Source organism: Mustelus asterias, chromosome 4 (assembly GCF_964213995.1).
Source record: "Mustelus asterias chromosome 4, sMusAst1.hap1.1, whole genome shotgun sequence".
Classification (NCBI taxonomy): Eukaryota; Metazoa; Chordata; class Chondrichthyes; order Carcharhiniformes; family Triakidae; genus Mustelus; species Mustelus asterias.
The window spans coordinates 106,344,916-106,367,252 of NC_135804.1; the positions used below are offsets into that span (position 1 = coordinate 106,344,916).

At 41.7% G+C, this 22,337-nt stretch overlaps 1 protein-coding gene across 4 annotated transcripts in view; it reads left to right on the forward strand.

The window, feature by feature from the left end:
- The first annotated feature begins 5,629 nt into the window (after window positions 1–5,629).
- Window positions 5,630–22,337, forward strand: part of LOC144492916 (BCL-6 corepressor-like protein 1) — a 179,850-nt gene continuing 163,142 nt past the window's right edge. For 2 of the 4 annotated variants that reach the window (XM_078211538.1, XM_078211541.1), the window contains exons 1-2: window positions 5,630–5,834; window positions 7,275–7,332. The gene's annotated coding sequence lies outside the window, so the exon portion shown is untranslated. Of the gene's footprint in view, window positions 5,835–7,274; window positions 7,333–7,408; window positions 7,537–12,031; window positions 12,070–22,337 lie in introns of those variants that run through there. The other 2 variants (XM_078211539.1, XM_078211540.1) reach the window with 2 other exon arrangements.

Genomic DNA, 22,337 nt, shown 5'->3' on the forward strand with positions numbered 1-22,337 from the left:
TGTTTGAAATTCTCTCTCTTTTCCTTTTTTCTTTCTATGTGACAGCCACTGATTTACTCTCCCATTTATCTGATTTTTTCATTCTTTCAAATGGATGTTGGTGTTTTTTGTTACTCATTCCAACTTTATCTCTTCTCTCATTCTAACTTTATGTTTGATTCTCTCTTTCGCTCCAATTGTCCCATCTCTCTCTCTTTGTAACTCCAATTTTTGATATCTTTCTGTCCTTCACTCTTTGACTTTGTTCGGCTATTTGAGTTTTTCTTTCTTTGCCTGTCATTTTCCATCATATATCTCTTTTCCTCTCTGTCTCTAAGCTTCTGTCTCTAATCCTCCTTGTGTCTTTCCGTCTTTCTTGCAAAAAATCTTAGTCTAATTGGTTGTGATTTTCTGCCTGATTCTTTCACTTTCTAACTCTTTTATTTCAGATGCTCTATCTCTCAGGCTTGTTATTCTTGCCCTCTTTTCCTTTTTTATTTACTTCATCAATATAGAATCAAGAGTTTAACACATTAAAAATGAATCAGGAGTCTCTTGCCAATGACCAAGCAAATTTATTAAGTGCTAAGCAATGACCATCTGCAACAAGAGGAAATCTAATCATCTCCCCTTGATATTCAATAGCATTGCCATGAATGAGTCCGCTGCCATCAGCATCCAGGAGTTCACCATAGAATTGAACAGTAGAGAATTCTGCAAAACCTATCTCAAATGTTGATTAGACCACAACTGGTTACCATATTATAAAAGGATTATAGCAGCATTGGAGAGGATACAAAGAAGAATTACAAGGATGCAAGGTATGTATATGAGAAAAGAATTGGCAGGCCGGGTCCATTCTCTCTTGAAAAAGGAAGGTTGTGGGATGACCTAATAGAGGTCTTTAAAATTATGAAAGGTCTTGATAGACTGGATACAGAGGAAGTCTTTCTTTTTGTGAAGAGGAGCATAACTAGAGGTAATAAATATAAGATAGGCACCAAGAAATCCAGTGTGGAATTCAGAAGGAATTTCTTAACCCAAAGAGTAGTGAGAATGTGGAACTCACTATAGAAGCACAGAATCCCTACAATGCAGGAGGCCATACAGCCCAATGACTGCACCAACTCTCACAGGGAATGGTTGAAGCGAACAATATAGATACATTTAAGAGGAAACAGACATACATATGAAGGAGAAGGGAATAGATCGTTATGATGGTAAACTTAGATGAGCAAAGCTGGGCAGAGGCTCACGTGTAGCATAAACACTGCTATGGACTGGTTGGGCCAAATAGCTTGTTTCTGTGCCTTATATTTGTAATTCATTGACCAGAAACTTAATTGGACCAGCCAAATAATTACTCTCGCTTCAAAAGCACGATGGAGGCCTCCTCATAGTCTGTCCGATATTTACAAAACACATGTCGGGGGTGTGATGAAATCCTCTCCACTTGTCTGGTTGAATGCGGCTCCAACACTCAAGAAGCTCAACACCATCCAGGGCAAAGGAGTCTGCTTAATTGGCAACATATGCACCAACTTAAAACATTCGTGGGCGGCATGGTAGCACAGTGGTTAGCACTGCTGCTTCACAGCTCCAGGGACCTGGATTCGATTCCCGGCTTGGGTCACTGTCTGTGTGGAGTTTGCACATTCTCCTCGTGTCTGCGTGGGTTTCCTCCGGGTGCTCCGGTTTCCTCCCACAGTCCAAAGATGTGCGGGTTAGGTTGATTGGCCATGCTAAAAAATTGCCCTTAGTGTCCTGGGATGCGTAGGTTAGAGGGATTAGTGGGTAAATATCTAGGGATATGGGATTAGGGCCTGGGTGGGATTGTGGTCGGTGCAGACTCGATGGGCCGAATGGCCTCTTTCTGTGCTGTCGGGTTTCTAAGAAAATTCTAAGATTCACTCTCCAACACAATTGTAGCAGTGTACATCATCTCGGGATGCGGTGCAGCAATTCGCTAAGATTTCTTCGACAGCACCTGTCAAACCTGCGATTCCACCATCTAAAAGAAAAAGGGCAGCAGATGCCTGGGACCACAACCACCTGCAAGCTCCCTTCCAAGTCGCACACAATCCTGACCTGGAACTCTATCGCCATGCCTTTATTGTCATTGGGTAAAAAGCCTAGAGCTCCCTCTCAAACAGCACTGTAGGTGTACCTTCACCAACACAGGTACTGCAATAATTCAAGATGGCTCTTCATCCTCTTCTCAAGAGCAAATAGTGATGGGCAATAATTGCAGGTCTTGCTAGTGACACCCACATTCCAGATGAATAAAAAGGACAATCAGTAAATAACTGAAATGTATAGAACAGGGAAGTCCCAGGTTTTACCCTTTCTGTTACCTTAGTTACCTGGTCTCCATGATATTGGCAGGACAATGTGCTCCAGTGTTCTGGGTTGCAGAAAATTAAAAATCAACCAGTGAACTCCTGATGAAAGTCCAGGAACCTGTGCAGAAGTATATGTAAAATCATTAGATGAGGGTAACTATCTGCGTAAAGTTTGCATGTTCTCCCTGTCTGCGTGGGTTTCCACTGGGCACTCCGGTTTCCTCCGACAGCCCAAAGATGTGAGGGTTAGGTTGATTGGCCATACTAAATTGCTCCTTAGTGCCAGGGAGATTAGCAAAGTAAATGCGTCAGGTTATGGGGATAGGGCCTGGTGGGATTGTTGTCAGTGCAGCCTCGATGGGCCAAATGGCCTCTTTCTGCACTGTAGGAATTCTATGATACTATGAAGATAAGATTGAGCTTTTGAAGTTCCTTTCCAAGAAGATAATTACAATTCATTTTTCTGTATAATTCATTTTCTCAAGATAAACTTAATCAATAATATTTTACTTTACTGAGAAATGAATTAACAGCCACAATAAACTTGAAAAAGTTTAAAGTTTATTTATTAGTCATAAGTAAGGCTTACATTAACACTGCATGAAGTTACTGTGAAATTCCCTTAGTCGCCACACTCTGGCACCTGTTCGGGTCAATGCACCTAACCAGCACGTCTTTCAGAATGTGGGAGGAAACCGGAGCAGACACGGGGAGAAAGTGCAAACTCCACACAGACAGTGACCCAAGCCGGGAATCGAATCTAGGTCCCTGGCACTGTGAGGCAGCAGTGCTAACCACTGTGCTACCGTGCTGCCCCAGTGTTCCAAATGAAATGTTTTCATTTGGAAGCTTTTCCCCAATTTCTGACACTAGGTTAGCGCTAGATACCCTCTGAATACTTTGCAAAATTCAATTTGCAAGCCATAAATTTCTATCTAGAATTGGCACCCAGTTACTCACTTATTAGCAAGCTCTAATAAAGGGCGGCACGGTGGTTAGCACTGCTGCCTCACAATGCCAGGGGCCTGGGTTCAATTCCTGGCTTGGGTCACTGTCTGTGTCGAGTTTGCACGTCCTCCTTATGTTTGCGTGGGTTTCCTCCGGGTACTCCAGTTTCCTTCCACAGTCCAAAGATGTGTGGGTTAGGTTGATTGGCCATGCTAAATTGCCCCTAGTGTTAGGGAAATTAGCAGGGTAAATGTGTGGGATTATGGAAATAGGGCCTGGGTGGCATTGTGGTCGGTACAGACTCAATGGGCTGAATGGCTGCCTTCTATACTGCAGGGATTCTATGATCATAGAATCATAGAAACCCTACAGTGCCGAAAGAGGCCATTTGGCCCATCGAGTCTGCACCGACCACAATCTGACCCAGTCCCTACCCCCATATCCCCACATATTTACCCGCTAACCCCTCTAACCTACGCATCTTTGGACTCTAAGGGGCAATTTTTAGCTTGGCCAATCAACCTAACCCGCACATCTTTGGACTGTGGGAGGAAACCGGAGCACCCGGAGGAAACCCACGCAGACACGAGGAGAATGCGCAAACTCCACACAGTGACCCAAGCCGGGAATTGAACCCAGGACCCTGGAGCTGTGAAGCAGCAGTGCTAACCAGTTGCTACCGTGCTGCCCATGATATTCTACAACGCCACTGTTTTTCTTCATTTTTTATCTTACCTATCCACCTCTTGCAGTTTTCCATTGCAGGCTGTGGATGAAAGACCAGAGATGCAGGCAGTATGGGATAGTGGACCAAATTTGACACTAAAGCCACGTTTTAGGGACAATATTACAGAGTTGTGCTTTCTGGTGGGAACCAGCTGGCAGCTTATGTCATGACATTGTGTGCTGTTCTCCATAATTGTTCTGCCATTACAGTTAATGCGTGTAAAATCATGTAAAGTTACAGATGGGTCTGTAACTTTACATGTGAGAACTACTGAAATGGTAACTACTGCAATAATGAAGAATGACAGCAGAATGGCAATTCTAATACAACCAATATAATAACGGCACTCAGCAGTTTTAAAGTAGTGATTCTCAAAAGTACAGTTTTATTTGACAATCACACCCAGGAAAATAAATCATTCTAAAACACATTCACCTAGAAACACCTTCAACTTTGAAACTGCTGCTCTGTTATACATGGGATCTTTGCGAGAAGTGTGCTTTATAGTTCTTGTAGAAAGGGTGTTTCATAATGGTTTTGCATCAACATAACATCTTGAGAAAGTGGGCCAATATAGTAATATGTGTTAGGATACAGGCTGTGGCACATCTGGTGAGTTATATCACAGTCATTCTTAAATATTCAGCAGTTACAGGTAGTTCGATGTTAAAGGGCATGCTATCATTTACCATACCCCACTAGTCTCTAACTCCAATTATTATTTCCTGAATCCTCAAAAAGGTGGTTTTACACCCATTTACCTCTCCCAGTCTTACCTTAGCACTTCGACCAGCTTTCTTTTTTTGGGAGGGGGTGGGGGGGCTGAATTAATGTATATGACCGTATCGGTCGACATTGGATTGCAAACTTTGATGGGTGAGTTATAAATGGGTGGTTTATCGGTGAGTGGTTGCCCTTGATGCTAAAATGTTCATGTTGGACGGATGCTAACCGTACTATGTGGAACACCTGGTGGCTCAGTGCCTGTAAATGATCTGCAGAACTAAGTCTAGTGCGACACAAGATGGTGAATGCGAGCATGTGAGTGTGCAGGAGTGAAGTTCCAAACGGGGGAGGATATCCATCTCAGGATTTAAAAATGGAGCATTGTTCACATTCTCTGGCCATGCGCTGATTTTTGGAAAACTTATCTGCAGCTCTGCAGAAGTTGGTATTTGAGGTGTGATTTCTTAAAAAAAGATTGGCCATTCTCAGCTACGATCTGTGGGAAAGGAATCGAAGACCCCACTGCTCCCACGAACCTACCACCCCTTTCCCCTCCCCTTCTAGATTACCATTTTATTGCAGTGAAAATATCGTGACCGGCAAGTGCATGTGCGATTTTTTATTGCTGTTTTAGTTACTGCATTACTGTTGTTTTTAATGAATGCTACTTTTAAAATTAATTGATTTTGGTAATTTAACACTTTATGGGCCCCACTCGTGATCAAACCACTCCAGTTAAAAATGATTAATGCACGAGGTGGGATTTTGCAACAAAAAATGCAAACTGCCAGGACTGTACCTCGGTGGGAGGTCTGCGTTTATATAAAAAAGTGATGACAAAACGTCTGACAGTAAATAGGGGGTCTGGGTGAGAAGGGTCATTGCCCTTTTAAGGGTGGAGGAGGTTGTTGATACAGATGACGGAAATTGTGTTACAGGGCGGCGGCGTGGCTGCGCAAAGACACTCCGGGGAAATCTCAATTTCTTCACCAATCTCCCCCAACAAATCCCTCTGGCCGCTCTTTCTCCTCGTCCCCGGGATCGTCAAGCAGCCGGTCAGGAGGAGGAGCGGAGGGGACAGGGAGAGCTTCAGTAATTAACAGGCCCCGAAGGTAAGACTGTACCCGGGCTCCGGTGTTGGGGGAGAGATCGGGCTCGCTTTGTTTCTGATGATGGTGATGGCTTGGGGATCGCACGGAGCGGAGAGAGAGAGACTCGGAAATACATGGAGCGCAGTTGGCCGGGAGCTCAGCGCAGAACAGCGCAGGGGGTGTGATCCCCAAGCAGTCTGGGCTCACACACACTCAGACAGACAGATCGCGAACTCCGCCTGGCTCTGTCAGTAACACTCGGGCTCTTATCAATGTCCCTTTTCGCCCGCAGAGCCCCCTAATCAGAGGGCAACTGTCCCAAGTTTGACTGCTCAATTCCAACCCAGCAGTTGCCACAATTTCCTAATCAAATTGACCAACTTCGGCCTCATTTAAAAACATTGCAGCTTTTTTTGTTTGGAAATACACAGCATATGATAACTTGATAGTTTAGAATAATTTAATGTGGTAGGTGGAGAAATTCTCACAACTCAGATTAGACAAAAGTTGCGAGAATATAGTTAGTGTACCCCTCGCACTGTCTCTCCCCCCACCCCCCGCTTTAAATTTAATTTAGTTCATGCCTTCAGCAAGTGTGAGGGCGAATAACACAGCGATCCCGGGCATCGGCCAGATAAACTCCGAATCAATACAGGCAATCTTCAAAAAAAAAGTTGTTGTGAACTGGGCCCGACTCGCGTAAGTGGCAGAGTGGAATGAATGGATCGGGGACAAATGAGATCTGATGGGCAGGAACGATGTTATCTCTTTTGCAGGGAGTGTACTGTACAAAGGGCAGGACTGTTCAACCCACATCGTCATACCCTAAAGAGGAACCTTCCATTTTTGTTTTACTGTACTGGCTCACCAAGGTCACAGGTTGAAGCGTGTGAGTGAATTGTGGCAGGGTAGCGCAGTGTGCATTGAGTATTCGATGATGAGGGGTTTGCATTGTATGCAGAATATAAGATAGTTGGCAAAAGATACTATATTGTATTCAATCCTCTGGCCCTAGTGACATCATAAATTGTGAGAACCAATTAACAAAGTTTAACAGGCACCAAGGATTGAATTAGATTTATAAATTCATCATTGGGTATTTTCCCATTAATAATAGTATTTAGTAATTTTAATCTGATGTCAAACTTCTGTTCTCAACTTTTCCAAGTGGGCTCACTAAATGCAATAGATGTAAATATATAAGTGAAAAGGTGATAAGGCTGATGGCAATACCTGATCTGAGTATACAGTCTCATAGTGAGGAGGTTCCTTAGTATTTCAGAATGTTGTCAGTAAATAAATGGTTTAAAACTATATAATGGAAAATGTTGCAGACTAACAGCAGATCCGTGAGCATCTCAACCAGGAAGTTTGGTTAACATATTGAATGGAGAGCTTTTGTCAGAAAAGTTCTGGCAAAGAGTCTACAGCTGAAACTTTAACCTGTTTTTCCTCCCTCAGGTGCTGTTGGATCTGCTGAACTTTTCTTTCAATCTCTTCATCTCCATTCAGTGTACAAGTGAGTCTCAGCTGGTTTTTGGATTGAGGTTTGCAAGATCAATCCATTCATAAAAAGAAACCATATGAACCGTAGTAAATCAGTGACCTCATACCTTTAATAATATCCACTATAATTTCTCTACTCTTAAAACAATGGCTAGCATTGCATCACAATATGCAATAGATAGCGACTGAAGCCAACCAGCATTCAACAGAATTACAGGTAGGATACAATGCCTCTCTTCTGATGTTCAAGTCTGAGAATTGCTCTCTCTGGAGGGAGAGAAAAGACTATTATCTTATTTTTTTAAAAGGTGTACTGATATGATTTAGCCAGCAACACCACGTTATAAATTACCCAATTCAGTACAACTTGGCTGGTCCAGCAGATGTTAACATTCAGAATTTTTTTTTCTGAAGTGCAATATGCCATCCATTCTTCAGACCTGTACCAGTTAATCTCCGTGTGACAAATTTTGAAAAGGATTTTGTATGTCCCTAATATAGTAGCACTTTTCTAAGATGCACTAATTTTTTTGTGATAAGGCTGGTTGTATTTTATCAGTTCTTAACCACCTTACCAGATATGTACACTTTGATATTGGTGCTCATTAGGTGCTCTGATAACACCGGCCTTCCAACTAAAAGATGATGAGGTCGTGATTGTTCTATTGTTCCAGATCAGTAAATTGAAAGAAAGAGCTTGCATTCAGATTCATATTGCACCTCCTAGAGACATCCCAAAAGGCTTCACAGCCAATGAATTATTTTTAAGTGTCGTCACTATTGCTATATAGGTAAAAACAAGAAGCTTATTTGTGTACAACTATCAGATCAATGACCAATTAATCTGGTTTTGTGGTGTTGGTTCACAGAGAGAGATGTTGCCACGACATCTTCCCTTCTTGGATGATTGGTATGACAATTTTTATAACCCACTGCACATACAGTCAGGACCTTGGTTTAATGTCTTGTCCTACAGATGGTACTTCAGTCAATGCAGCACTCTCTCATTAGTGTCAGCTTAGATTATGTGCTAATTTCGCTGGAGTTGGCTTCAAATGCCAAACTTTCTCACTCAGATGTGAAAGTGTTCCCACTGAGCAGTCGTAGCACTATAAAGTTTCTCTTATGTGTAATACTCGTGATATTTCTCATCTGACCTGAGACTATCAATAGCCATTTTCCCTTTACCTGCAGTCCCATACAAGCATGCATATTTGTCTGTTTATGCACCAGTTGCTGGAAACAGGATAACAGAGGGAATGCACTTTATTTTACACCCTAACATCAAAGTAGTGACATGCAAACGGTGACCTGTTTCTTCAAAGTATTGCTTTCCAGTTTTTGGTGCATCTTTGTGTCTTCAAGCCTTTGAATTGTATCTCACTTCCCAAAATTTCAGAATGTTCATTTGTTGCTTGTAGATGGAAGGAATATCGTGCACTTACTGCTTAAAATATGCTATCAATATAGAAGTTATTTGTGACAGAGAAACAATATTTCAGAAGTTTATGGTTGATGTAAGCACGTTATTGTTCAGGTTATGATCCTTGACCAGAAATGGCGAATACCTTTTCGTTATGCGTTCAATTTTAGGTTGTTGGTGTTAGTGCAACAGAGCAAGGTGTGACTGTCAGAGTAGAACTTACTTTCTACATGGTAGTTAGGAATTTAAATCTGTGCTTTCAAATGGTGTAAATGGGATGAGGTGTTAAAGCATTTTGCTATATATGGGACTGTACTTGGAAACCACAAGTAGTTTTTTCTTATCCACCTGAATCACAGGCTTTAGAGTCAGTGAGATTTGGAGTAAAGACTCATGAATATATAAAGCAGTGTTCATGTCATATTTGAGTTGTCTTTTTTGCTGACAATGATAGGATTTTCACAGCAGCTATTTTACAGCAGTTTTTCTGCATTCTTCAATGTTTAAAAAGTACAGTCTTAACCTAAAGGTCCAACTGAAAAATGTTAATCGCTATCTGTTTTAAGACTGAAATGAACACATATTTAGGATTCAATGGTCCAGTCAACTTTTTTAAAATTAAGGCCAAAGCAAATAGTGCTGAACATCACAAAGGGTGGAAAGAGTAGAAAAGAGGATAAGGTAAATCAATAAGTAAGTTGGTGATACCAAGTTTAGTTTAAAAAGCCTGTAGGTGTAAGGAAAGACTGGGGAAGGTAAGGGATTTGTTTTTTTTAGCTCAAGGGAAAGAAAGTATCAGGGGTGGAAATTTTGCAGTGAGTCTCATTTTCAACATGTGAGGATGCAAATAGGAAGAGTTTATAGAATGGCATACATGCATTTAGGAAGAATCAGAAGATGTTTAGAAAGGCAACAATTATAGTGTTTTACTGGAATAACAATCAGAAATTTCTTGAGCACTCATTTCAATTCATGATCGGAAAGGAGATATGAACTTCAGCATCTAATGTGTTAATAGAATGTGCCCATGTGTTGTGGCAATGTGTTTGTATGGAAAGCCCAAAAAAGTGAATATAGTTGGAATGTTGTAAACAGTGTTATTTTATACAAAGCTGTGGAAAAAGGTGGATCAGTTTCTGGAAAGTCTGGCAAGCTTTTTGCCCAGTAACATTCAAATATCCTAATTTTGCAATTTTGTGTAAATGTGAAACATGTTTTGATCTTTACCTCTTAAATGAATTTCGTAGCCAGTAATGTACAACGTAATGCTGTGCTCAACAGTGACATTGTTGGCCAGTTAGAGAATTGCAATAGGGTGCAGTGTTCAGAATCGATTTCTGACTGACATGAAGGATACATTTTAAAAAGGCAAATAGAAAATAAATAAAGGATTTACATTTATCTAGCACCTTTTGTAATGTCACAATAATCAAAGAACAAAGAACAGTACAGCACCGGAACAGGCCCTTTGGCCCTCCAAGCCTGTGCCAATCATGTTTCCCTACCTGGACCAACCGCTTATATCTGTCTATTCCCTGTTTGTTCATATGTCTATCAAGATAAGTCTTAAATGTGGCTCTCGTAACTGCCTCAACCACCTCACTTGGCAGTGCATTCCAGGCCCCCACCACCCTCTGTGTTCCCCTGCACATCTCCACTGAACCTTCCCCCCCCCCCCCCCCCCTTATCTTGAACTTGTGCCCCTTCTAATTGTCATTTCTGCCCTGGGAAAAAGCTTCCACTGTTCATCCTATCTCTACCTCTCACAATTTTATAAACTTCTATCAGGTCGCTCCTCAGCCTCTGTCTTTCCAGGGAGAACAATCCCAGTTTATTCAATCTCTCCTCATAGCTAATGCCCTCCATACCAGGCAACATCCTGGTAAACCTTTAATGTACTCTCTCCAAAGCCTCCATGTCCTTCTGGTAATGTAAAGTTTATTTATTAGTCACAAGTCGGCTTAAATTCAGACTGTAATGAAGTTACTGTGAAAATGTGTGGTGACCAGAATTGGACACAGTATTCCAAATGTGGCCTAACCAATGTTTTATACAACTGTAATATAATTTGCCAACTTTTATACTCGATGCCTCGTCCGATGAAGGCAAGCCTGCCATATGCTTTCTTCACCACCTTTTCCACTTGTGCTGCCATTTTTAAGGATCTGTGGACTTGTACTCCCAGATCTCGCTGTGTGTCCATGCTCCTGATGGTTCTGCCATTTATTTTATAGCTCCAACCTGAATTGGATCTACCAAAATGCATCACCTCCAATTTGTCCGGATTAAATTCCATCTGCCATTTCTCCGCCCAATTTTCCAGCCTACCTATATCCTGCTGTATTATCTGACAATCTTCATCACTATCCGTAACTCTGCCAATCTTAGTATCATCCGCAAACTTGCTAATCAGATCAGCTACATTTTCTCAAGTCATTTATATTATGTTACAAACAGCTGAGGTCCCAGCACTGATACCTGTAAAACACCGCTAGTTACAGACCTCCAATCAGAAAAACACTCTTCCACCGCTACCCTCTGTCTTTTATGGCCAAGCCATTTCTGAATCCATCTAAATAGTTCACCTGATCCCGTGAGATTTAATCTTTTGCACCAGCCTGCCATGAGGGACCTTGTCAAATGCCTTTCTAAAGTCCACAGCCCTTCCCTCATCAATCATTTTTGTCATCTCCTCAAAAAACTCAATTAGTGAGACATGACCTCCATCGTACAAAACCATGCCGTCTGTCGTTAACAAGACCATTCAGTTCCAAATGTGTATAGATCCTATTCTTAAGAATCTTCTCCCAACAGTTTCACTATCACTGACGTCAACCTCACTGGCCTATAATTACCCGGGTTATCCTTGCTACCTTTCTTAAATAACGGGACAACATTGGCTCTCCTCCAATCCTCTGGAACCTCACCAGTGGCCAAAAAAGAAACAAAGATTTCTGTTAAAGGCCCAGCAATTTCATCTCTTGTCTCCCTCAGTAATCTGGGATTGATGCCATCTGGCCCTGGGAGTTTGTCTACCTTAAGGCTTTTTAATTCACCTAACACTTCCTCCCTCGTAATGATGACTTGCTCTAAAGGGTTTACACACCAAGACACCATCAATCGATGTGTCCCTCCTTTGTGAATACCAATGTAAAGTACTCATTAAGGATCTCACCCACTTCCTTTGGTTCTACACATAATTTTCCTCCTTTGTCATTAAGTGGACCAACTCTTTCTCTAGCTACCCTCTTGTTCCTAATATATGTATAAAATGCCTTGTGTCTTTCAGATAATTAAGTGCTTTTAAAGTGAAACCACTGTTGTAAGGTAGGAAATGTGGTAGCCAATTAGCAATGCGATAAATGGTCAGATAATCTATATGTAGTGGTCCTGGTTGAGGGACAACTCGTGATCTGGACACTGGGAGAATTCCACTGCCTTGCTTTAAAAGATGTCATATAATCTTCCATCTGAATGGATCCAGTTTTAATATCTCATCTAAAAGACAGCACCTCTGACAATGCATTACTCCCTCAGTACTGCACTTTAATCCCTAGAGTGGTCTTTGAATCCACAACCTTTTGAATCAGGTAGGACGCTACTATTGAATGGGTGGCACGGTGGCATAGTGGTTAGTACTGCTGCCTCACAGCTCCAGGGACCCGGGTTCGATTCCCGGCTTGGGTCACTGTCCGTGTGGAGTTTGCACGTTCTCCCTGTGTCTGCGTGGGTTTCCTCCGGGTGCTCTGGTTTCCTCCCACAGTCCAAAGATGTGCGGGTTAGGTGCATTGGCCATGGTAAATTGCACCTGGGGTGCGTAGGTTAGAGGGATTAGTGGGGTAAATATGTTATGGGGATAGGGCCTAGATGGGATTGTTGTCAGTGTAGACTCGAGAGACCGAATGGCCTCTTTCTGCACTGTAGGCATTCTATGATAACTAAATATGATAGATCATTAAAGCCAACTGAAAAACCCTAACTGTTAGCCTGGCTGTGACCAGCTAACTCAACAAGATTCTGGATGAAACAAAAATAGAAAATGCTGAAAACTCTTAGCAGGTCTGACAGCATCTGTGGAGGGAGAATAGAGACAACATATCAAGTCTTTCATCAAGACTCTGAACAAAATTGGATATGTGGAGACTATGTGATCTGCATATTTTAGTATCACACCAGCCTATGTGCATTTGTCCCAAAAATTATTTAGGAACTTCAATTTCCTACTCTTTGAAATTTAAAAGAAATACAAAGACCACCAATGCCTCTACTTTCTCAGGAGGCTAAGGAAATTCGGCATGTCTGCTATGACTCTCACCAATTTTTACAGATGCATCATAAAAAGCATCCTCTCCAGATGTATCACAGCTTGGTATGGCTCCTGCTCTGACCAAGACCGTAAGAAACTACAAAGGGTTATGAAGGGAGCCTGGTCCATCACACAAACCTGCCTCCCATCCATTGACTCCATCTATACTTCCCGCTGCCTCAGAAAAATGGCCAGCATAATCAAGGACTCCATGCACCCCACTCATACTGTCTTCCACCTTCTTCTGTTGGGAAAAAGATGCAAAAGTCTGAGGTCACATACAACCCGACTCAAAAACAGCTTTTTCCTTGCTGCCGTCAGACTTTTGAATGGACACCTACCTTATATTAAGGTTGATCTTTCTCTACACCCTTGCTATGACTGTAACACTATATTCTGCACCCTCTCCTTCTCTATATACTCCATTAATGGTATGCTTTGTCTGTATAGTATGCAAGAAACAATACTTTGCACTGTACACCAATACATGTGACAAAAATAAGTCAAATCAAAAATAAAATCAAACTAAGTACAAAAGCATAATACTGTAGATGCTGGAAGTCTGAAATAGAAACACACAATGCTGCAAACCTGGCATCTCTGGAACAAGAAATAAAGAACATTTCTGTTCGAAGACCTTTCACTGGGAGGCACAATAGCACAGTGGTTAGCACTGCTGCCTCACAGCGCTAGGGACCTGGGTTTAATTCCAGCCTTGGGTCACTGTCTGTGTGGAGCTTACACGTTCTCCCCCTGTCTGCGTGGGTATATCTAAGGAAGAATGTGCTGGCCTTGGAAAGGGTCCAGAGAAGATTCACAAGAATGATCCCTGGAATGAAGAGCTTGTCGTATGAGGACTCTGGGTCAGTACACGTTGGAGTTTAGAAGGATGAGGGGGGATCTTATTGAAACTTTAGGATACTGCGAGGCCTGGATAGAGTGGACGTGGAGAGGATGTTTCCACTAGTAGGAAAAACTAGAACCAGAGGTTACAACCTCAGGCTTAAGGGACGATCCTTTAGAACAGAGATGAGGAGGAATTCCTTCAGCCAGAGAATGGTGAATCTGTGGAACTCTTTGTCACAGAAGGCTGTGGAGGCCAGGTCATTGGGTGTCTTTAAGAAGGCCTGATGAAGGAGCGGCGCTCCGAAAGCTTGCGCTATCAAATAAACCTGTTGGACTTTAACCTGGTATTGTGAGACTCCTTACAGTGCCTACCCCAGTCCAACGCCGGCAACTCCACATCATGTCTTTAAGACAGAGATAGATAGGTTCTTGAGTAATAAGGGATCAGGGGTTATGGGGAAAAGGCAAGAGAATAGGGATGAGAAAAATATCAGCCATGATTGAATGATGGAGCAGACTCGATGGGCTGCGTGGCCTAATTCTGCTCCTATGTCTTATGGGTTACCTCCGGGTGCTCAGGTTTCCCCCCACAGTCCAAAGATGTGCAGGTTAGGTTGATTGGCCATGCTAAATTAACCCTAGTGTCAGGAGATTAGCAGGGTAAATATGTGGGGTTACAGGAATAGGGCCTGGGTGGGATTGTGGTCAGTGCAGGCTCAGTGAGCTGAAGGGTCTCCTTCTGCACTGTAGCGATTGTATGATCAGATTTGCTTGTGTTGTGCATTGATAATTGTGAGAAGAGGTAAAGAATAGAGGAAGTATTTAGTTTACACAGGTTTCTGCAGCTAATGCTGGGGAGTTGTTGAAGTGGTGGTGTGTAGCTGCCCAGAGATCATCCCAAGGAAACTCTGTTGTTTCTAGTTTCTGTACTCATGAAGTTGCAATGCTGACAGAGGAGTTTAAAAGTAAGGAAAGAGACTAAGCTGAAGATAAAGAAATGTGAGTAATATGTTATGAAGTAAGAGGCAATTGGATAGAGTTCAGGAGAAGTATTGTGAGAGGGGCATTTGGAGAGCAAGAGGGATGGAAATCCCCTCTAGTCAAGCTTCCATATTTTGTCTGTGCTCATTGTCAGTTCAGCAAGACAAATGCATTTTTCTTTACATTCCTGATCTGTAGGCTACATGATAAATTTTCACAAAAAGACTTGCATTTATATTGCACTTTTCACAACCACTGGCATCAATGTACTTGACAATCAATGGAGTACTTTTTGCAGTGTGGTTACTTTTGTAGGAATCGTGGTAGCTAATTTGCGTTCACCAAATCTTTTTTTGTGACATTGATTTAGGGATAAATACTACTCCAGGAAAAAGTCTCCTGGTCTTGGAAATGGCTTAACAACACCAGGTTAAAGTCCAACAGGTTTATTTGGTAGCAAAAGCCACACAAGCTTTCGAGGCTCTGAGCCCCTTCTTCAGGTGAGTGGGAATTCTGTTCACAAACAGAACTTATAAGACACAGACTCAATTTACATGAATAATGGTTGGAATGCGAATACTTACAACTAATCCAGTGTACCTGCAGAGTTTCACTGGCTGTCTTGTCTGGAGACAATACACATCTTTTTAGCCTGTCTTGATGCTCTCTCCACTCCCATTGTTTTGTTTCTTAAAGACTGGATTAGTTGTAAGTATTCGCATTCCAACCATTATTCATGTAAATTGAGTCTGTGTCTTATAAGTTCTGTTTGTGAACAGAATTCCCACTCACCTGAAGAAGGGGCTCAGAGCCTCGAAAGCTTGTGTGGCTTTTGCTACCAAATAAACCTGTTGGACTTTAACCTGGTGTTGTTAAACTTCTTACTGTGTTTACCCCAGTCCAACGCCGGCATCTCCACATCTTGGAAATGGCACAGTGGTTAACACTTCTGCCACACGGCGCCAAGGACCCAGGTTCGATTCCCAGCTTGGGTCACTGTCTATGTGGAGTCTGCACGTTTTCCCCTTGTCTGCGTGAGTTTCCTCCGGGTGGTCCAGTTTCCTCTGGGTGGTCCGGTTTCCTCCCACAGTCTGAAAGATGTGCTGGTTAGGTGCATTGGCCATACTAAATTCTCCCTCCGTGTACCTGAACAGGCACCGGAGTGTGGCGACTTGGGGAATTTCACAGTAACTTCATTGCCGTGTTAATCTAACCCTACTTGTGGACACTAATAAATAAACATAAAATATTGCCATGGTTTTAGTTGCATTTACCTGAACAGACAGATGGGACACATGGCTTAATGCCTTATCCGATAGACAGTGCAGTGCTTACTCAGTACTGCTCAGCAGTGTCGGCCATGATTTTTTTGCTCATGTCCTGGAGTGGGTGAACCTTGTGATTTAGAGGTGAATGTGCTACCAACTGAGCCATGGCCTTCATTTTGTTGAGTATTTAGAATATACTTGTTAAAAAATTATTAAATTGTAATAAGAAATGGAATGTGCATCGAAGTTTTAAACCGTGTTCAATTTCTACTTTTATAATTCACATTGCTACTGCTTTGCACAACATGATTCCAGATATTCTGTGGTGGAAACCTAGGCCTTGATCTTCAAAGAGATGGTTTACACAAGCTGGATGAAGGGGATGAAGTTTCAGGTGGGAATTTTGTTTGCCAGGATCCCGACCTGGAAGCCAGCCTGATTGACAGGCTTGCCTTCCAGTCATCCAGAGGTCACTCTGGAGCAGTCCATGGACCCAGGTAGTGAGCCTATAGGTATTACTGGGAGCATAGTGGGGTGTTTCCAATTGCTAATTGGGAGGTATGTGTATGAGGGAAGGTGAGTCTGATCCAATGCGACAAAGTGAGTGGGGGCTCCAGGGGAAGCATTTATATTCCTCCTGGCCTTCACGCAATGCTATAAAGGTATTTATGTTCTCCCAGAAGCTGTCTTTGATCCCCCTAGAGCTAAGGGTTTCCCAGGGCCTGGGAACTATGGCTAGCCAGGGTTAAACCTGCAAAACAGTTCAAAGATGTGTGGGTTAGGTTGATTGGCCATGCAAAATTGGCCCTTAGTGCCAGGGGAACTAGCAGGGTAAATACTTGAGATTAGGGGATAGGGCCAGGGTGGGATTGTTATCGGAGCAGACTCGATGGGCCGAATGGCCTCCTTCTGCACTGCAGGGATTCAATGATTCTATGATCTGAGGTTGCTAATCCTATTGAAATGTTTAAATGGACTTCTGGGAGCAGGTTGGCTGTCTGCCCTTTGCTCCATCTCCATTAATTTGGGCTACATTTGAGATTTTTGAAATTTTAACTCACCCAAGTCAACTTGTCTTTGTGGGTTAAAAATCACCCTCAACTGTAAGTATTCTGAAAGACATAAATGATATCCAGCAATTTTATATTTAAGGCACTTGGAATTCCACTGTTGGAATTGCAACTTCACTTAGCTGACCAACAAATGTGTGATTTGAGTTGGGCAGTTTTTTGCTCATTTGCTATTTTTCTTTTAACACTTCTAAAGGATTTTATTATTCCAGTTTAATAAAATTTTATCCATTCTGACAATAGGAAATATGTTAGGAACATCAAGTGAACAACATTTATTTTATCCTTCATCAAGCACATACCTGTTTGGAACTTCCTTCACTCACGTTCCTTTCCAAATGTTTGAATGGCAACAGTCTTGTGAGCATTGGGGGGAACAAAATGTATGTTTTCATTGAATAGTTTTATAATATTCTGCCTCATTCAAAATGCAAACTGCTATTTCCACCCAAGTGCAAAATAATTACTTTTTACGTTGCTCGTAGGATGAAAATTATAATTTAATTGAGAGATTACTAATCTGGGTGAGTTTTTTTTCTTTTCAGTTTTTGCCCCTCCTCTCCTTAAACTGCTGATTTAACTGGGGTATCATTTCAAAGGCAGCAGTTGTCCTTGGTGCCTCTTTCTGTATCTGTCAAGTTGGACAATCGGCACAATGTGTTTTTGAGAACAACCCATTATATTGTGCTGTTTCATAACTGGAATATCAAAACCTGCATTTTGATCTTTAAGAAAGTTTTTTAAAAAAGGAAATGAGCTATAAACAGACTAAAATCAAGGCACATAATTATCAATAAGTTACAGCATCAACCTCAACCAGGGTTCCAGCGGAGCTTATTTCTATTCTTCCCAATGTGCACATATAACGCAGTAAAGATCATGACAATGAACAAAGATAGGGATGCTGACCTATTTTTCCTCCTCCCCAAATTTAGGTTTTCTACTATGTTTTCATCAATAACTTGTTCACGTTGGTTGGGAGTTAGAAGAGTGTGAGCACCTATTGCGAAATGTACTGTATTTGTTAATGAAGTAGGAGTAAGACTTTGATATTTGCCTGAATTCACTATTTCTTCCATCAGGGCAACAAAATCAATTGTTAGCTAATTGCTTATCTTGTTTATGAGAATTGGGTTGTGTTTGCTGGACTTTTTTACTTCTGTAATTCAGAATCAACTGCAATTGATATTCATTTTAAATAGAAACAGAGGATCTTCTTTCCTCCTATCTCTCCTTTTAGAATCCCTTTTACTGCTACCTCTGTTATAATTTCACATTCCACTTAAAGGGTCAAATGGTGTGGGCAGGCATTTTATGGTGTGGGCGACAGGGGTTTCAATGACTGTCTGAATAGAGACAAGTTTTCTTTTTATAGTAGTTTTGACCCTGAACTATGCTGAAGAGTGGTACTTCTGTGTGACGTTTGCTAGGTGAATGTCTTTACGAATTTACTCTTAGCTGAAAATCTGGTAATCGGTTAGACAGTGATAAGGAAAGAGGATGTACAAAATATAAATAATTGGCTTCTTTCTCCCTCCCTCAACTCTGGCAAATTGTTTTATACGGCCCATCTTATTTCCAGGTATTTTTAATTGGAACAGTGGAATGGGCCTAACCACAGATCTTTCCACACCCATTCTGTGATTGGCTGATAGGAAGCATGAGTAAGTTGTGTTGAAATGGAATCGTAAAGAGCCACAACTTTTACATTGCGCTTTTCTCATAACAACATTTTACAAAGTGGATTATGGGGAAACCAATGGACACCAAACAGAAAGTAAGGGAGAAGTTGGGTGAGACACAGACAAAGTATTAATGCAAAGAAGGAAGTTGTGAAGAGACCGTTGAAAGTTGGATTTGCTTATGCAGTGACATGAAGATAAAACTTTTTTTATGCAACGATTGTTTGGGATCCAAAATGCAATGCCTAAGGGTGTGGTGGAGGCAAATTAAATGGTGGCCCTCAAATTTATAACTATCTGAAGAGATCAAATTTGCAGGGCTCTGGGGGAAAGCGTGTGGGAGTGAGACTGGGGCTAGGTGAATTGCACTTAGAGAGACCGGATGCAGACATGGCAGGCCAAATGGAAGGAGACTATTCGGCCTGCCATGTCTGCATCCGCTCTCTCCAAGTGCAATTCACCTAGTCCTAGTCCCACTCCCACACGCTTTTCCCCAGAGCCCTGCAAATTTGTTCTTTTCAGATAATTCCTTTTACGCTGTAACCATGCTATGATTTTCTTTTAGTTTACAACAATGCTGACTGTATTATATCATAATTCACCCAACTAAGTCAAGTTGAATGGAGTACACTGGCTACAATGAACCTAAAATCGCTGGTACAAACATTGTACTATCTGTGCGACTATGACTCTTGTACTTCCTTGCAAATTTAAGTTAGACAGTAGAAGGCTCTGTCTACTAGAATTTTCTTAAAGCTTCTAGTATGAAGCCAATTATATCACTGAAATAAACAAATATTTTGATTATTTTCAAGTTATCTTCCATTTTTTCTATTTAGAGCTAGTAAAATGCTTAAACATTTAAATACCTGATATTTGAAAACACAGACGTGATGGATTGTGGCATCCATGGCCTTTATTTATGTTGATGGGTAGCCACTGGTTTACATTACATGCCACAATGCCTACATTTGAGGCATATTCCATGGAGTCTTAGTGAAATTCCTGCAATTGGTGCTGCACTACTACAGAATACATGCTGGGAACATCATTAATTTATTTTGCTACAAAATTAAATTGTTCAGGATTTTTTTGACCCTCAAAGTGAGGGAGTGAGTATTCTAATATGAATCCCTGTCCTTTTTGTAACCAGTATCTGCATCCAGAATACTCCCAGGTTAGGTTTGGTTTCAGTAAAGAATGGATCTCATAAAAGTGAAACTAACCACCATGTTAGCAGAAGCAAATTCACAAATTTACTATCACTTTGTACACAATTATTTGAGCAACAGCTTATTTTCGTATTGCGCCTTTCACTTAAGTAGGATTTTAACTTTTTTTTGTTATTCATTCATAGGATGTGGGCATTGATGGCTAGGCCAGCATTTATTGCCCATCCCTAATTGCCCTTGAGTAGGTGGTGATGAGTCTTCTTGAACCGCTGCAGTCCATGTGGTGTAGGTACATCCACTCTGCTGTTAGGGTTTGAGTTCCAGGATCTTGACCCAGCAACTGTGAAGGAACAGCAATATAATTCCAAGTCAGGATGGTGTGTAACATGAAGGGGAACTTGCAGATGGTGGTTTTCCCATACTTCTTCTGCCCTTGTTCTTCTAGGCGGTGGAGGGCACAAGGTTGGAAGATGTTGTCAAAGGAGCCTGATGAATTTCTGCAGTCAGTTAAGGAGATGGTACAAACCAGAGCAATGGTGCCCAGTGGTGGACTGGATATCTAATGTGGTAGACGGCGTGCCAATCAAATGGTCTGCTTTGTCCTAGATGGTGTTGATCTTCCCCAGTGTTGTTGGAGCTACAATCACCCAAGCAATGAAGAATATTCCATCACACTCTTGCACTCCTGACTTGTGTATTCTAGATAGTGGATAGGCTTTGGGGAGTTAGAAAATGATTTGTTCACCACTGAACTCCCAGCCTGTAATCTGCTTTTGTGGCCACAGAACGTGACTGAGCTAATTAAGTTTCTGATCAGTGGTGACTCCCAGGGTGTTGATGGTGGGGGCTTCAGCAATGGTAATGCCAATGCAAGGTGGTTAGGTTAACCTTGTTGAAAATGGTCATAGTTTGCCACTTATTAGCCCAAGTTTGAATGTTGTCCTGATGTGCACGGACCTCAGGAGTTGTGAATAGAACTGAAAACTTTGCAATCATCCTAATTTCTGACAATATGGAGGAGATGTCTTTGATGAAGCAGGATAATGTGAGGACACTATCCTGAAGAACTCCTGCAGCAATGTCCCAGAGCTAAGATGTTTGACCTCAACAACCACAGCCATCTTCCTTTGTGCTAAGTATAACTCCACTCCAGCCCTTGGAGAGCTTTTTGCCAATTCCCATTGACTTCAATTTTACTTGGACTCCCTGGTGCCATACTTGGTCAAATACTGACGTGATAGCGAGGGCAATAACTCTTACCTTGCCTCGGGAATTCAGCTGTTACGTTCATGTTTCGACTGAAGCTGTAATGAGATCTGAGCAGAATGGTCCTAAAATCCAACATTCATGAACAGGTTTGTGCTCAATTGGAGTTACCGTTCAGGTAATGCATATTAGAACAGGAAACTACAAACCTAATTAGATGATTAAAATCCAAGAAATTACTTTGATGTTACTAATAGACAGATTTATATAAATTTCTCTGACTACAATTCTAATGCAGGCATTACTAGTCTAATTGCTGTTATCAACTTTGCTGAAATAGCAGGCAAAGAAGTGCATCATCAACATATGGAGTTAATAGGTGGAATCTTATTTTTTATCACCCCATTCCTGATGGTGGAACAGGAAGCGGGTGTCACTTATTCTCTTTCTTTTTTGCTGGTTCCCCTGCAATTTGATTTAAAATGTAAACTGCCAGTGGCATGCATGGGAATCATGTGTAATCACGAGGCTGGAAACCTTTCAGTGGCGGAATTTGGTGAAAATGCAGCAGGTATGGGCAGGTTATAAAAGAGCTTCCTGGACAAACAGGGAGGCTCTTCATCATAGCCACAACTTGCGTGACAAACTTCATTGCTCATTAACATAAGAACTATTGAGTGTACAATAAGAACTAGGAGTAGGAGAATGCCATTTGGCCCCTCGAGCCTGTCCCGCCATTCAGTAAGATCATGGCTGATTTTTTCATGGACTCATCTCCACTTACTCATCCGCTCACCATAACTCTTAATTCCTTATCAAAGGTGGCACGATTGTTTCAAACTTAAATTTCATTTGTAAATATTTCACATTGCATTGCACGTTATTCATGGGTGTATCATTGCTATTTGTTGAGACTGGCTTAGTCAGAGAGCTGCATGTACTGGCATACGTTGATGGTTACAGGGAGGTTGGAGAAAATTCATTATTTTTAAATCTTCCAAAAGATGTGGGTGTCCCTGGCAAGGCAGCATTTGGTGCCACCCCTAATTGCTCTTGAGCGGAGT